The following is a 17,149-nucleotide window of genomic DNA, read 5'->3' as shown; positions in this document are numbered from 1 at the left end:
TAATTTTCAGGTGTACATTATAATTTGACATCTGTATATTCTATTGTGTTTACCAACTAAAGTCCAGTTTCCTTCAGCTACCATGTATTTGATCCCCTTTACCCACTTCGCCCTCCTCCTACCCCCTATATTAAAAAGGATGTCACAGAAGTCACTTTTTAAATTAAGTCATGAGATCCTCCACTGAACTTTCCCCTCTGTTTTTCGTGTTATTTTCGACAACAGTTATGGAGGGGGAAAAAATTAGTCAATGCTTTTGGATTATCTACTTAAATACATGTATTTTCATATCACTCAGGTAAAGTTGGAAATGACAGAACATAGACATCTATTTTTTAAATAATTGGTTAGAAAATGCAAAGCACTTCTCTGTTTACATTACCATATTTTCACACCATCTTAGCTAATCGAAAATAATGTATTTGTTTTGTTGCAAAATTCATTCATCCTGATAGTAGTAGCATATTTTTTGCCAAATGGCGCAAATATACCTCCATTTATATTTTTTAATTAAAAATATAGTTGAAAAGTGACAGACACTTTTTTTTTTACAAAAAGTGCATATCACATGTAATAGAGATAAGTGTTTAATGTAATTTATAATAATTTCTATCAGTACAGCATGTACTGAAAAATTGTTTTCAACCTATTTAAGTACATTCAGGATAAGTTAATCCAGTTTCATAATGTAAATTATATTTTTGTTGCCATATTTTATTTGAAGCAGTTATAAACTTTTATAACTCAAATTTGAGTGGTACAGTACATTATGTGCTAACCATGGCGAGCAAACATTTACATTTGTTTTTTACAATAAATTTCTTTTAAAATATACTTTCTAATTTTTATACTGACATGCAATAAATTGATACATTAAAAGTTTGATTAATGTCTTAAGATAGTTTGTATTCAGTCTTAAAATTTTTCTTCTATTAAGTTATATGGTAGAGCATTAAAGTTTTCTTAATGGTTAAATAAAATTCCTGAATTTGTACTGAAATTAATGAATTTTTATTGTAGTAATGGCGTGGGTAAAAAGTACAGATTATGTTTCTTTTCCTCATATTATCCTACCTGCATTTAATTTAGGCTAATATTAGTTTTCTGTATATAAACTGCTGGCGAATGAATTGACCCCAAAGCATTTGCTTTATTAAATTAATCTAGGAACAAATAAATTTTAACTTCATAGTTATGTTGCCTTCAGATTTCATAAAGTGCCTTTTCATGAAATTCTTAGGATTCTTATTTTTTCCCCATTAGTATTGACTTAATGGTTTGGAAAGATTTTAAAAACTGGCCTGATATTCATTCAACGTTAAAGAGACTGTAGCTTGCTTTCCTTAAGAAATTTGCATGTTTTAATAGTGTCAGAACCAGTTGGTTAATAGGAAGTGTGTGACAAACCTTAAATAGCCCCCCTGCAAGTGGAGATGAAGAATTCACTTACTGGTAAACATCTTTCTCTGGGTGGATCTGGTGGGAAGTAGAATCTCTCATATATTTCCTTGAAAGCTCACCAAACTAAATCCCAAGGTTAAACAGTTTTTAGATCAATATATCTTATTTTCAAAAATTAATTTTTTCACAATTCCTATTTCACTCTCCGACTGTGCTTTGCAATCTGTTACATCCTGACGTTCATGAACAGTTGGATCTGGTTAGAGAATATAACTCCTATCTTATAAAGGGAAGTTTAAGTCTCAAGTGTAGAATGTGTTAATGTCATTGAACCCTCATAACCTTTGAGTAATTTTTAGTCCCGTTTTATAATAAACAGGTTGAGAATGGTTTAGTAACATGCTCAAAATTACCTGGAATGGAGCCAGGATTTGAATCTCTCCATTTCTAAATCTAGAGCAAACTACACATTACTGCATTTACTCAATTTGAAAGTTGTTATTCATATAGGAATAAAGATGTGGAAATGGAATTAGAAGACCAGTTCTTCGGGAACATTCCCCAAAAATGGCTATGAATTGAAAATTAGGAATATTACACAATCAACTTTTTTTTTTTTCCAGAGCAGTTAAATGTATGTTTTCATGGATAACCAAGGCTCAAAATATCTAGGAGTCATCTTCCTCATAAAGTGAAACTGATACTTTTATAGTTGATCTTGCTGTTGCTTTTTCCAGTAGAATTTATTTTCTCAACCTTTCTACTACTACCATGCCAAGTCCTTGGAATTATTTTATAGTAGCTAACATTTTTATTGAATGCTTGCTGTGTGTCAAATATTGTTCTGACTCCTTTTGTCATTTATTCGTGATAACTTAATAGTCTATGAACTGGTTTCTAATGTCACTGATCCCACTCCTTTATCTTTGTCCTGTTCTAACTTGCCAGAAAAACCATGTCTTTTTTTACCAAAGGGCATTCAGTGATTACATTTCTCGTTAGATTAAAGTCTGACTTCTTGGTCCATGGGGACCTTCACAAATTAAACTTAATCATGAAAAGGTATCTAGTCTTTCTCTTCCATGAATAAAACTCTTTCCTCTTCTATGCATTTACTCATGCCCAGTGCTTTAACCTCTAGATTAGATGTCCTCTTGCCTCACTAGGATTCAGAGCCATGACCCAAATTCATGGTAGCTCTAGCAAGTTTCTCTTTCTGAACACCTATTGCCCTCACCACATTTTGTATTTTGATACTTGATTATATTCAGCTCAGTTATTACATACTGTCTTATTTCCCTTTTGTATGTCTTCCTACTGCAATAAACCAAGATCTGGCAGACTATCAGAGGATTCTTTTCTTACACAGCACCTAGCACAGTGCTAAGCACCTCACAGTACAAAATATATTTTCTGTGTATAACATGCTAACTGATTGTAAAGTTAGTCCAAACTTTTCCTTCTCTAAGAAGGAAAAGATATACAAAGGCAGTTACTATAATATTTTACATTTCTTAAAGGTTGAGACCTTGAATAGCAACAAACCTAAAAGGGTTGTTAAACACACATACACAAAACCAATGATCAAAGTAGAAAAATCATAAGTCACCCATTTGATTAAATCACTGTTCAGTATAAAAGGAGGGGGCAGTAATCAGTAATTGTACAGAACATATGCCACTTTCCTTGAACCCACTATACATCAAATTATATGTCCTGGGAATAAAGGCTATGAAAAATGCCAATATGTCACATTCATTTAAGTGCCTGTGACATCTCATTAGTTTAAAAATAATAAGGATAATGATTAATTTTTAAAAAGGGAACCACAGATACGTGAGGAAAAATATAATGGAATAAATTAAAGCTGGGACATAATCGCTATCGTCCACAGTAGCTGTCCCATGGCAAGGGGTTCTTTGCCCTTCCACTGATGTGCCCTCCTTCCTTTCTAGTCTATCTTGTCTTATTCTACACAAGTTCTTCTAGTTACTGCTAGGCTTATTGATCTCATCTGATCTCTGTTCCATATTTACCCTGTGTGTTCTTTGTCTCTTTTTAGTATTTTCACCTTTGTCTCTGCTCAGCCTAAGCTTAGTTTGTATATTACATACGTTACTTATATAATCCATATGTATTTACAGTCAATTGATTGTTGACAAAAGACAATTCATTATTGAAAGGACATTTTATCAACAAATGGTGGTGTGTCAACTGGATATCCACATACAGATGAATGAATTTAGACTCCTATAACACATTATATAAAAAATTAACTCAAAGACCTAGAAGAAAACAGCCACAATCTTTGTAATCTTAGATTAGGCAATGATTTCATATGCATAACACCAAAAGCACAAACAACAACAAAAATAAACAAATTGGCCTTGTAAAAAAAATTATTTTTAGTTGTGCCTCAGAGGACATCAAGAAAGTGAAAAGATAACCTACAGAATGGTAAAAAACTTTGCAAATCACATCTGATAAAGGACTTGTTTCTAGAATATATAAAGAACACTTACAACTCAACAATATAAGACAACCAATTTTAAAATGGGCAAAGGATTCGAATAGACATTCTCCAAAGATATACAGGTAATAAGCACATAAAACAATTCTCAGTGTCATTAGTTATAAGGGAAATGCAAATCAAAACTACAACGAGATGCTACACATCCACAAGCATGGGTATAATAAAAACAGATGGACAAGTGTCAGGATATGGAGAAATTTTGAATGCTCACATTGTTGGTAGGCATGTAAAATGAAGTAGTCACTTTGATAAAACAGTCTAGCAGTTCTTAAAATATTAAAAATGGAGTTAGCATATGACCCAGGATTTCCACTCCAAGAGCATTGAAAATAGTTCACAAAACACTTGTACAAGATTGTTCATGTCAGCATTATTCATAATAGCAAAAGAGTAAAAACAGTTCAAATGCCCATTAAGTGATGACTGGAGACATAATGTGGCGCTTCCACATAATGTAACGTTACTCAGCAATTAAATGCTAATAGACACTACAACATGGATGAACCTTGAAAACATGCAAAATGAAAGAAGCTAGTCCCAAAAGGCTGTATACTGTATGATTCCATTCATTTTCAGTGTCCAAAATAGGCAACGCTATTTAGACAGAAAGTGGATTCTGCGGTTACCTAAGTTTAGGAGCATTAAGGGAGAAATGGAAGTGACTGCTAACAGATACAGCATTTCTTTTGGGGGTGATGAAGTGTTCTAAAATAGATTATTGTGATCAATCTGTATCACCACTATGTGAAAATACTGAAAATGATTGAATTGTACTTTTAAATGGGTGAATAGTATGTGAAAATACTGAAAATCATTGAATTGTACTTTTAGATGGGTGAATAGTATGTAAATTATATCTCAGTAAATAAAGTTGTTATAATTGGTAAGATCATTTAGGAATAATCTAAGTAAAAAAATCTTGGATTCGAATGATAGTGGATCTGGAGAGAAGTGGATGGATTGGAGGTATACTTGGGATGTAACTGATAGGGAGGAGTTCAGGAGAATATAACATGAATACTTTTATATCTTTGCCTTTAATAACATGGATGATTAGGGGAATAAGAAGTTTTGGGGAGAAATAACAAGAGTTCAAATTAAGTTTATAATGAGTTTGACCTGCCCATAAAACAAAATAATGAACATCTTTTATTCTTTTCAGCTGCCCTGCACCTGCTCTTAGCTTTGGCAATTCCTCCATCTGATGAGTCAGAGGCAGTCCCCCAATTTTGGATGCTCCTCTCACAGCTAAAATGCAGATTCTTTACATGACCCAGACTTTCTCAAGCAGACTTCAAAGTGGAGGCTGGTGACAAGGAAAAGAAAAGCCATATAAAATCCATGCTACCATGGGCAATAACAGTGAGCAGCAGCAGCAGCCAGATGCAAATTTCTGAGCCTCAGCACCTGTGGTTCTAGCAGTAGGTTCCCAAATGTATGAATGCAAATGGTGGCACAACCTGAAGGATCTGTGCCCAGCAGGAACAACAGTGGTGTTTTTATGGGCCCAATAATGCATTGAAAAACCTAGAACCCATCTTGAGGAATTTGAATATTTAAAGGATAGAGAGAGGATATCCCTAAGTGAGAAAGAGAATGAGAATGTATTATTTAATTCTTTGCAGAGTAGATGACACATGATAGTTTAGAACAAGATTTATACCTTTGTTCAAAATTTGAATAAATTAGCTTAATTCCCAACTAGAGAGCTCCTGAAGTTATTGAGTGTTAATTGCTTATGTAAATACACATGGGTTGTAAAATTTGATATATAATATCAAGGGGAAAATGATTAGCAAATTGGTGTCACAGCAAAGAACAGCTTTTTTTTATTATTATTATTACAGTGCAAAGTCCACAGGAATTAAAGGAGGAAGAGGAGGCTCCCAGCTCAGTACTATTTACTCTTCATGTAACAAGAAGCAAATTGCCATATTCTGAAACACTTAACAGCCTTAACCTATAATCATGTTCCCAACATATACTTTAATTTATTGTTGCTCTGTTACATAGGATTTATTCATGAATTTGGGTCATCATCAACAACCTTCATTACCATTGGATAACCACACCTTTATTTACTTAATAATGTCAGCTCCTGTAGGTTGACAATAAAATGGTGACAAAGTTAATTCTTATATTTTCTTGTTTACCTCAGCTGGATACTTAGAAGTGGCAGACATGAACATGTTTATGGTAAAATTAAAAGAGTGAGAAAGAGATCTCTGCTCATTGGCCAAGAGCAGATCAGGGCAGTTTATTGCAATACTGACTCGGTTGTGACTGCAGCAAGAGAGGAAAAAGAAGCTACTTATGATGGCCTTTTTATTCAGTTTCATTAACTATATTTCTATATTTCTATATTTTGGTACCACTCTATTACTCATTGAAGCTTTATAGAAAGTTTTTAGTGCAAATTCTCAACACTCTTTTTCAAGATATTTTGACTATTCTAAATCATTTGCATTTTCATATAAATATTGAAATAAGCATGTTACTTTCTAAAACAAAAAGCCCACAAATTGATAAACTATCAATTTGGGTCAAATTAATAAACTATCAATTTGGGTCAAATTAATATCTTAAAAATAATTATCTTGAGGCTTTCTTTTAGTTCTCTCAGCATTCTTTTTAAATATACAGTTTATGTCAAATAACATTATACCTCTTCATATAAAGTTTAAGAACCTTTTTATGGTAACTTATGTTGTTATTCTCTCTTGCTTTTGTGCTATTTTTGTTGTTTATTTTGCTTCTATATATGCTATTTTCACACCAAAAACAATTGCAAATGCAGTGCTATAGCAAGAAATAATGTCTAAATCCAAAGCTGCTTTTACACCAACTTAGTTTTTTAAAAAGTAATTGTTATGTACATGGAGGAAAGACTGAGATGCCATCTCCAACATTTGCTTTCCACAGAACTTGCAAACAGAAAAAAGTAATTGATCTTTTATTCTGTTTTAGGGAGGTACAAAATTTTCATGCATACACAGGTGTCGAAATAATAAAATGGATAACCATTCACTTGTCATGTAGATTCAGAATTTGCTTATCTTTTTCTCCATATTTGCTTCACCTCTCTGACAATTCGTTGTATCATGTATCTTTTCTTTTATATTGAACTATTTCAAAGTAAGTTGCAGGTATGACAACACTTTACCCATAAATACTTCAGTATGCATCACCTAAGAATAAGGGCATTGTACATAAGCACAGTATCAGTAATATAGCTAAGATAATTAAGAATACAATCTCATCTACAATAGCATTAAAAAGAATAAAATAATTAGGAATAAATTTAACCAAGTAGGCAAAAGACTTGTCCACTGAAAACTATAAAACATTGCTGAAAGTGATCAAACAAGATGACATTTCATGAAAGTTGACAGACTTAATATTATTAAACTGCCCTCAATTTCTTCCCAAATGTCATTGAAGCTATTTTTTTTTTTTTGAATCAGGATCTTCATCTGGTTGTACCTTGTACTTGCGTTTTATGTTTTGTATTATGTGACAGACTATAATAGATTAAACATATACAAATACTCTTAAAAAGTAGAATGGCCCATGCAACAAGACTAAAAATTCCAAGGAAAAACAATGTCTCAGTTAGAAGAGTGGTCTGGAATGGAGACTCAGCAAATGGAAGCCAGGTTGGCAGTAAGCTTCTTACATGGCCAAAGAGACAGTGACCTAAGAGACGGTGTTAGAACAAATGTGTCCTCACGGAAGATATAGATTTGTTTAGCTGACATGGGTTGATAACAGTACCTATGAAATTAATCCAGTTAAGTATGGCCAACTTAGCAACCTTGTGCTTCTAATTTTGCTTCGCTGGTGTATTTGTATATTAATCAGCATAGCTGAGAAAATTTGCTGATCAATGAATAAGAACTGTTTGTTTATGGTTTTATTTCATATTGTTGAAGTTAGCATGTATGTTATTTAAAAAAAAATAATTTAGAAAATGTTTCTAAACAGAGTTCCCTGGTCTCTGACACAGAATTCCTAAATCCCTAGGCATATCCTTTGTGGTAGCAGTGTCTTTTGTTCTAATGAGGTGATGGTCACCAAAAAGACAAAACCACAATTAGAAGCTTGAAATTTTCAGTTCTACCTCCAATTCTCCAGAGAGGGGAGAGGGACTGGATATGGTGTTAATAATTGATCATGCCTAATGAACCCTTATAAAAATCCTAAAAGTATGGAGTTTAGAGAGCTTCTGGGTTGGTGAATGAGTGTAGATCCTGGGAGAATGGCGTTCCTGAAGAGAGCATGGAAGCTCCACGCCTCTTCCCATGTACCTTGCCTTATGCAACTCATCCATCAAAATATTTATGTGTATATTTTGTCATATTCTTCTGTAATAAACTGTTCAACAGTAAACTGTTTTCCTGAGTTCTGTGAGCTGCTGTAGCAAACTAATCAAACTGGAGGAGGGGGTCATGGAGATGTCAGATTAATAGCCAATCCATCAGAAGAACAAGTAACATCTGAACAGTGGTGGAGTGCAGGCAGTCTGTGGGACTGAACCCTTAACCTGCAGAAGCTCCAAGTAGATAGTGTCAGAGTTGAGTAAAATTGTAAGACATCCAGCTGGTTTTGCAGAGAATTGCTGATCGGGGAAACTCTCACACATCTAGTGTCAGAGTGTTGTGAGTTTGGTGGTAGTGTGAGAGTAAAAGAGATAACATGGGAGGAAGACCGAAGTTTCTTTAGAAGCAGTTTGAGAAAATTTGCTCATCAATGAATAAGAACTGTCTGTCTATCTATAACGTTATTTCACATTGTAAAAAAGTCAGCATTTGTGTTATTTTTTAAGTAAATTTTTTAAAGCTTTAAAAAATGTAATCACTAATCAGAGAAATGGAAATCAAAACTACAATCACATATTACTTTATATCTGTTAGGATGGCTACTTTGAAAAAATAGAAAACAAGCGTTAGCAGAGATGTGGAGAAATTGGAACCCTTGATCACTGTTGGTGGGAATGAAACTGCTATGGTAAATGCTATGGATGTTCCTCAAAAAATTTAAAAGAGAATTACCATATGACTTAGCAATTCAGGTTCTGTGGATATAGCCAAAAGAATTGGCAGCAGGATCTCATGAGATATTTGCACTTATAATATATGAGTATCTAGAATAGTCAAAATCCTAGGGACTGAAAGTAGAATGATGTTTACCAGGGGCTGGGGATGGGGAGGTCAGATGTTAGTTCAATGCATATAGAGGTTCAGCTTTACAAGATGAAAAAGTTCTGGAGATGGATGGTGGGGATGGTTTCATGACAGTATAAATGTATTTAGCACTACTGAATTGCACACCTTAAAGTGGTTAAGATGGTAAATTTTGTGCTATGTTTTGTTGTTGTTTGTTTGTTTATTTGTTTGTTACCACAATTTAAAAATAATCTAGGGCCACAGGAGGCATTGCAGACAAAGGGCAGTCCTGGGAATCCAAATGCCTTTCTCTGCACTGAGGAGAGTAGAAGAGACCTTAAAGAAGAGCGAATATCTTTCTACAAATGAATAAGATGAGACCTGAGAGTGAAGTGACTAATTCTAGATTTTTCTGAGTGCTAGCTGGTCTTTGCTCCACATATTCTGCTGCCTTCTGAAGCCTGAGATGATATGTACATCCTCTTTGTGCTACAAAATCCATGACATGCAGAGGTTTCCCAAAATGAAATAGATAGATTTCCTTGTCTGGGATGGGGTGAGCATTATCAATTTAAAAGTCAATTTTATTAAAGACAAATTGAAGAGTGACTTAAAAAAAAATGGCAAGGTGAAAATTTTTATGTGATGTGTGTTTTAATCCAATTTTTTAAAAAGTCAAAAAAAATTCTACAGTTAATGATTTAAGACCAGTGTTCTGAAATGGTAAAGATTTAATAATAACTAGCAACATATAATTTATACTTTATTTTTTTTATTTGACTTCTTATCCTTGGCTAATTATTACAAGTACCACTGATTAATAAACAATAATAATAAAAATTTCACATGAATTTTGCACTGCATCATAATTGCTTTTCCTGATGTGGAAATACTAACATGGGTCTGGATTGTGTTTAATTTTTGAAACTATTAGGAGCTCGTTATTCACTTTAAAATATGTAAACAGCTGTAGCTGTGAGATAACAGATTATGCTTTTGGTTAAAATTCTGGAAATCACCCTCTCTTTATACTATGGTAGAACAAAGAAGCTTATATTTAAGAGGAATAAACAAAAAATCAGCAAGTTCATTTTAAATGCAATAAATTCAAAAGTAATTAACAATAAGTACAATCAATGAATTTTTACTAACATATGAGACATGTTTTATGTCTGTCCACAATTATTTAATATAGCTGTTACAAATTTTATACAAATTATGTTTCTCTTGGGCAATTAGATTTGGTTATAAAACAATTTGAGAGCAAAAGAGTCTTTAGCTTTATATTTTGAGTAGGAGAAAAACACAAGACAAGTCGCTGATTCCCAAGAGAAGACTAAACAAGAATGAATTTGATCTTATATGAGACCTGATATCTATGTTCTTTTCTACTGTTACCCCACCATGGATAAATTCTTAGCAGTAGGATTGTTGAGCTGAAGTATGTTTTCAATGTTTCTAGGCATTGCCAAATTGGTTTTAAAAACAACTTTATTATTTTACATTTTTGAAATTGTACCCTTTGCACACATCCTAACTAGCAATACAAAATTAACAATTAATCATTAATGCTTATCTTTATCGATTTTTATTTTTTTCATTTTCTGTATTATTTTGGCTCATTCCTTTTCTAATTTCTTCAGATGAGCATTTGATTATTTTGAATATCATTGTATTTTGATAGCTTTATTTTTTGATGCTATAATTTTATTAATTGTCTTTGCTGTTTTAGTATAAATTGTTTTCCTTCTCATCGCTCTCTAGGTAGTTTCTAACTTCAGTTGTGCATACCTATTTTGCCCTGTGTGGATTTTCTGAGTGATTCTTCTGCAGGTCATGTGGCTGCAGCCATCTGGCAGCCATGCTGGGCTGGAAGGTTCAGGATGGACTTACTCGCATCTTTAGCAGTAGATGTTGGCTTTTGGCTGGGACATTTTGGTGTTTTTCCATGTGTCTTCTCACCTCCCAGCAAGACAGACTGATTTTTTTATATGGTGGTCTAGGAGAAGCAGTCCAAGAGTGTGAAAGCTGAAACTATGTCACATCTACCATATTTTACTGGTCGAAGCAACTCACAAAGTCAGCTCAAATTTGGGGGCAAGAGCGTAGAGAAACCATTTGATAGGCAGAGCTACAAAGTCACATTGCAAATAGGCTTCATCAGAAGGTTTGTTCTCACAGTCTTCACAAACTATCCATTATAGCATCATGTAAAAAATGGCTTTTTTGCATTTTTAATATTAATTTTGCAGTCTTCCTTGTACATCTGAAAAAAAAATCTTTTCATAGACAAGTCATCATCTTATCTTTTTTGAACATCGCTGAACTAAATAATATAATGTTAAATAATATAGCATCAAAAATCATAAAGTTAAAACCATAGGAGAAACAACTGGAAATATACCGAGAAAACTAATGGAGATGGATTGAAGTCTCCTACAACCAATGTTGTAGGATTGAAGTCTCCTACAATGGAGATGGATTGAAGTCTCCTACAACATTGGTTAATGTAGTTTTGTTTATGTGATCTGTCACAGACTAATGGAGACTTCAATCCATCTCCATTAGTCTGTGACAGATCACATAAACAAAAAAATAAGGATATTTTAGACTTAAATGATAAAATTAATAAGGGTGTACCTTCTCAAATACCTCTATCATATTCACACAATGACAATATTATTAATCCACCAAAACACTCTAAATTTTATAAATAGAAATAGTAAGAGAAAATTATAATACAATACAATAAACTAAAAATTAGTGAGAGAAATGGAAAAATTTCTGGAAATTAAACAAATATCTCTTAAAATGACTCAAAGTAGACATCAAAACCTAATTGTCATATTTTCTTGAAATAATAATAAAAACATCGCATATCAAATATGATTGAATTACCCTAGACAATGCTCAGAGGAAAGCAAACTTAAATAGAATGAAGCAAATCATAAAGATAAGTAAAATCATCTGAGATTACTTAGACAACAATAGCAAAACATACAGGTTTTAGCCATCCTTTCATGAAATAAAGGGAGAAATCACAAATAGACAATTAAAAATACATCCACGGATATAAAGGAAATTGAAAACAAGATAAACTACTTTGCATAGATCTATCAAAAAAATTTTAAATAGTTTGAAACCTAACAGTAGAATTTAAACTACATTAACAGGAGTTTTCAATTTTTCTTTCTTTCTTTCTTTTGTATCCCTGGCACTTAGAACATTAGAGAAGGAGTAAATGGTGAATGTCTTTCCTATAGCAATTGCTTTTCCTGCTTTATTTTATTTTTTCTGTACACACACATACACACACACACAATGTAAACTCCCACTTCCCCTTGTTACTGCAAAAACTTATTCATAATGCCCTCTTACTATGTTTTTAGCATTTGTAATAGTTATATAAGTGTCTCATTTTCATTTGTTACTGCAAATTTGTATTTTTTTCTTTGTTTTCCTAAAACTTATTCATTTTATTTGTTGTTTCAAATAACCAAATTTCTTTATCCTCTCTATTGTATGGTTGCTTGTTATCTATTTTGTTAATTTCTTCTTTTTATATTTCTTTTACCTTTAAGCTTTATTTTCCTTTACTTCTTTAATTTTTTAGGACTTGGTGAATTGTATGCTTAGCTCACTTTTCCATTCTTCTTTTCTGAAATATGCAATCGAAGTTATCATATTCCATGTAAAAACAACTTTAAATGCATCTCAAATTTTTATGTGCTTTATTTTCCACATATCCCACAAATTTTGCTATGTTCAGGAATTTCATCAGGACTTGCTTGGGTCTATTTTTTCTGAGTTCCTACTTGGCAAAGCACTTGTTGATCACTTTCAAACTGCAGTTTTAAGTCTTTCATAAATTAAAAAAGGTTTGTTGTTTTTCTTCCTACAAGTTTTTAAATCATTGTCTTTTTAATCTATTCTTCTCCTCCACCCTTGCAGCTCCTTTTTCTTTTTCTTTCTTTTTGCATGTTAAATTTATACTCTGTTTTGAGGAATTACTTCCACTGGAGCCTGTAAATAATTCAGAGCTTAAAGTTGACCATTCTTTCCTTCAATGCATCTATTAAGTTGGTTAATTGGGAAATTATAGGAATCTTTTTTAGTTCCTAAAAAATTTTCCTGCAATTGAATCTTCTATTAATTTTTAAAATTTAAATTGTCTCTGTCACCTGTGTGTGTGTGTGTGTGTGTGTGTGTGTGTGTGTGTGTGTGTGTGTGTGTTAGGGGGATTCTGCATTCTCTTTCTGTGACTGCTTACCTCTCCTAAATATCTCATTGGTTTTCTTTACCAGCTGAACTGGTACATTCTTGTCCAACTTGGTAACCTGATAAACCGGCTTTACACCCTCGGCGAAACTTGCATTCTACTGATGAGGCCTTCAGGGAGGCTTTCCTTTCCTCTTATCCCTTTACATTCTCCAGCCTTGGGGACTGGAGGACGAACTCTACCCATCTAGTTCCTCTACATGCTCCTAGAGGTCAAGAAAACTTAGCACACTCATGTGGAGCTCATGATAATTACCCCTGGAGCTCTCTGCTCTCCCATTCATGCCTGGATCCAGTGAGACTCATCCCAGATACAATACAAGTTCTTACTTTAGGAGAATAAGCCTCACTTCATTTTTTCTTTCTCTAGGGCCAATTAGAACCTAAGATCTCATTAACATACAGCCTGCAACTTGCATCTTGGCTCAGGAAAGATAAGCAACTTAAAAAGTTGGTAGGAAGGAGAAAAAAAGATGCATTCACATCTTTTTTTGTTGTTCTCAGAATACCCTGGGTTTCCCATGGTTTTTTCTTTTATTTGCAGTGATTCCTTCCTTACTTGCAGACTCACAGTTCTGATTTCATATTTCTCACAATTCTGATTTTATATTTTCCTTGTTGAAAGAGATGACTGAATTTATTCTGACTCCACATAGAAAAGTCAGATCTATTAGATATATCTTCACATAAAAGCACTTCTAAAGATGTTTTTTTTAAGTTTTCTAACACTATTTTTTGATAATCAAAGTTATCAAAGGTTCCAAGCTGTCATATGTGACAGAGCAAGAAGAGTGTCTTTTTCTTGTGTTTCTCTTTAAAGATGATGAGCTCCTCAAGAGAACACCCTTTCGTACTTGTTAAAAACCTCTCATCAGTCTACTCTTAGCTATCAGTGGCGATGTGGATGGAGTCCACAGGATTGCATTGCAATGAATAGGATTGAAGCGTGCAATTGGTCAGCATCTCACAAAGATGGATATCTAAATAAAATCAGTGTCTAGATGCTTTGGGGCAGGAAAGCATTTGTTAAGATGGTGAAACAAAGTTAGGCATACAGACTTGTCTGACTTCAGAATCCATACTCCTAACCTCTATCATTTTACTTCTCATATTCAATAAGAAAGATTTCAAGTAAGTAAATTTTGTTGTATTAATTTTTAAAGGCAGAGAGAATTTCATGTGATATTTTCTGCATGGATCTGTAGTTAAGTTATACAGGGTCATTTCTCCCATTGTTTTTGAGGTGGTTGAATCTAACCAGTTATTATTTGAGTGTTCCTGTGTGTCAGTGTGTATTCTGTGTGTCTGCATATGTAAGTTAGAAAAATCCATTCATGTGTATGAAATAGGTAGATAATCGCATTGACTGACATATATCCATCTTAATACTGATGAAAATATTATTATGTAAGTATTATGAAGGTAAGGAATGACTAACTAAATTGCACTTTAATTGAAAATGGTATTGAATAAATAATTTTTGACTATTTCCTTATTAAATTTATCAGAGTGACATTGGTTAATAAGATGATATAAGTTGCAAATGTACACTATTATAATACATCATATGTACAGTGCATTGTGTACTCACCCAAAGTTTAGTCTCCTTCCATCACCATATATTTAACACCCCCCCCGCCTTACTCTTTTCAATCTCCCCCATCCTGCTCCCTCTGGTAACCACCATACTGTTGTCAAACAGAAATTTCTTAAAAATACACTTCAGTGAACACCATTATTCAAGAGCATTAAATCTGAAAGCAGTTACACAACAAATTGAGAACACAGTCACAAATGAATACTGAGTTCTTACCAAGGCATATTTTTTTTCAACAGTGAAAAAACTTAAGCTCCAATAAATGCATACACACTCCTCTTTTTAACATAAGTATTAAGAAAGATCAGCATTGCCAATCACTGACACTATTTTTTTTGTATAAGAAATGACCAGAATTGTCTAATTTTAAATATCATTATTTTACAGTTAAATTATACAGGGTAATTAATATTTAGCCTTCCAAATCAAGTTTTGCTGTAACTGTAATAACCACCTACTACGTATCCCCACCAGAAAACCACATAATTTTTTCTGAAATGTAATAATTATTGGTATCAAACTATTTCCACATTCTGAACACTTTAGAAAGCCATTTCTACCTAGATCTGTTTTTAGGGACATCAGTATATCTGGAAGAGCTATTGACTCCATGCTTGAGTTGTCTAAATCCTTGTGTAACATACTTTTTTTCCTCAAAGAAAAGGGTATATCAGAGATTTTCCAAATTTTCTAATTTTTCATAATATGATTAAGCCAGAAGTTTATAATTAGGCTTGTCGAAGATTTTTGAGGTTGTCAATATTAGAAACAGGGGGTCAAAGAGTAGATGTTTTATGCTGTGGTTTAGTCCCTTGGATAGACTCATAACTTAAATTCTTTTCAAAGGTACCCTCACATGTTCTTAACTGCTCACCCCTAAGTGGATGGGACAAGGATCATGGCATCTCAATTTATTTATTAAATTTGGTGCAGCTATATTACAGGAGAATGTTTTACATTCCGGTTGAGAAAAAGAAGCAGGTAAAAAGTAACTAAATACTGATGGAGAACTCTCTGTGGCTCAGGTGTGTTAGCTTTTCCTCCCTAAATAAACTTGTGGTTTGGTGTGTTATTCCGTGAATATGGACATGCTATTAGTTTAACGGAATTTCAGTTGAATTATTGTCAAAGCATTTCCTCCGCAGGAAACAGATCCTTGATTTATGGAGTAATAACTTCCTTTTGTTCCTCTAATAAGACATTCGAGAACACATGAATGCGACTTAGTTGTCTACCTGTCTTCAGAGATATTTAATTGTGTGATCACTGTGGAGGACACGCAAATGGTAATGACCGCTTGCCCCATGCTTGCCCCATGTCTGGGTCAGGGGGAGGCTTCCCTGCTGCCTTTTGTGAGGAAACACTAGCCCTCTCAATGCTCACGGTTGCCCACTGCTCGATCTAAGATGGGGCACTTATTTTAAAGTGGCCTGCGTGTAGGCTGGTCAGTGGCTCTCTCTTGAGATGGTCAGGCATGAAGATCTCTGTCCAATAGAGCACCAAAGGCAGAGGTAATTTCTTTAAAGCAATCAAATCATGCCCTCTGTCTTCAGAAAGTTTACAGCAGATTACAGGGACAAGTGGCCTGTCGGAAGAGGAAGAATGTTGATTCACAAAGAAGAAATGGTTGCACCCTGAATTTAAAAAGAGAGTAGCTGGTTTCTAGCACTGCCTTGCCTTCTTTAATTTCTACATGTTTTTAGGTAATACTAATACACACACATATAAGCTGAATGAGTTTCAATTACTTTCAGTCAGAAGGGTTTAATACGATCCCCGAACCAATGCTTTAAAAAAAAAAAATTAGAATGTTATCTAGTATTTATCACCCTGATTGACATGGAAACAAGGAGTGTGACAAGAGTCTTGAATTACATGATGTCTGACACAAAAGAATTTGCACACGGACTAATAGAACAAGACTTTCACCTGAGAGATTAGAGAACAGCTAATTTGGAGGACCAAGATAATCATTAAAATTTCTTAAAGGTTTTTTTTCTTTAAGTTTTTAAAAATCATTTTAAAAAGTCTCGGAACTTGCAGACACAAAGGGAAAAAATAAAAATCCTGATAGGTAAGAATGAATAAGTCTGATGGAATCAATTTAGTGACAATGAGGGGAAATGAGAACCATGGAAGGGTAACTCGGTGACGCCTGGTAAAGGAAAATGTGCC

Source organism: Pteropus alecto, unplaced genomic scaffold (genome assembly GCF_000325575.1).
Source record: "Pteropus alecto unplaced genomic scaffold, ASM32557v1 scaffold13, whole genome shotgun sequence".
NCBI lineage: Eukaryota > Metazoa > Chordata > Mammalia > Chiroptera > Pteropodidae > Pteropus > Pteropus alecto.
The sequence above is the reverse complement of the archived record's forward strand: the minus strand, read 5'-3'. Positions refer to the sequence as shown.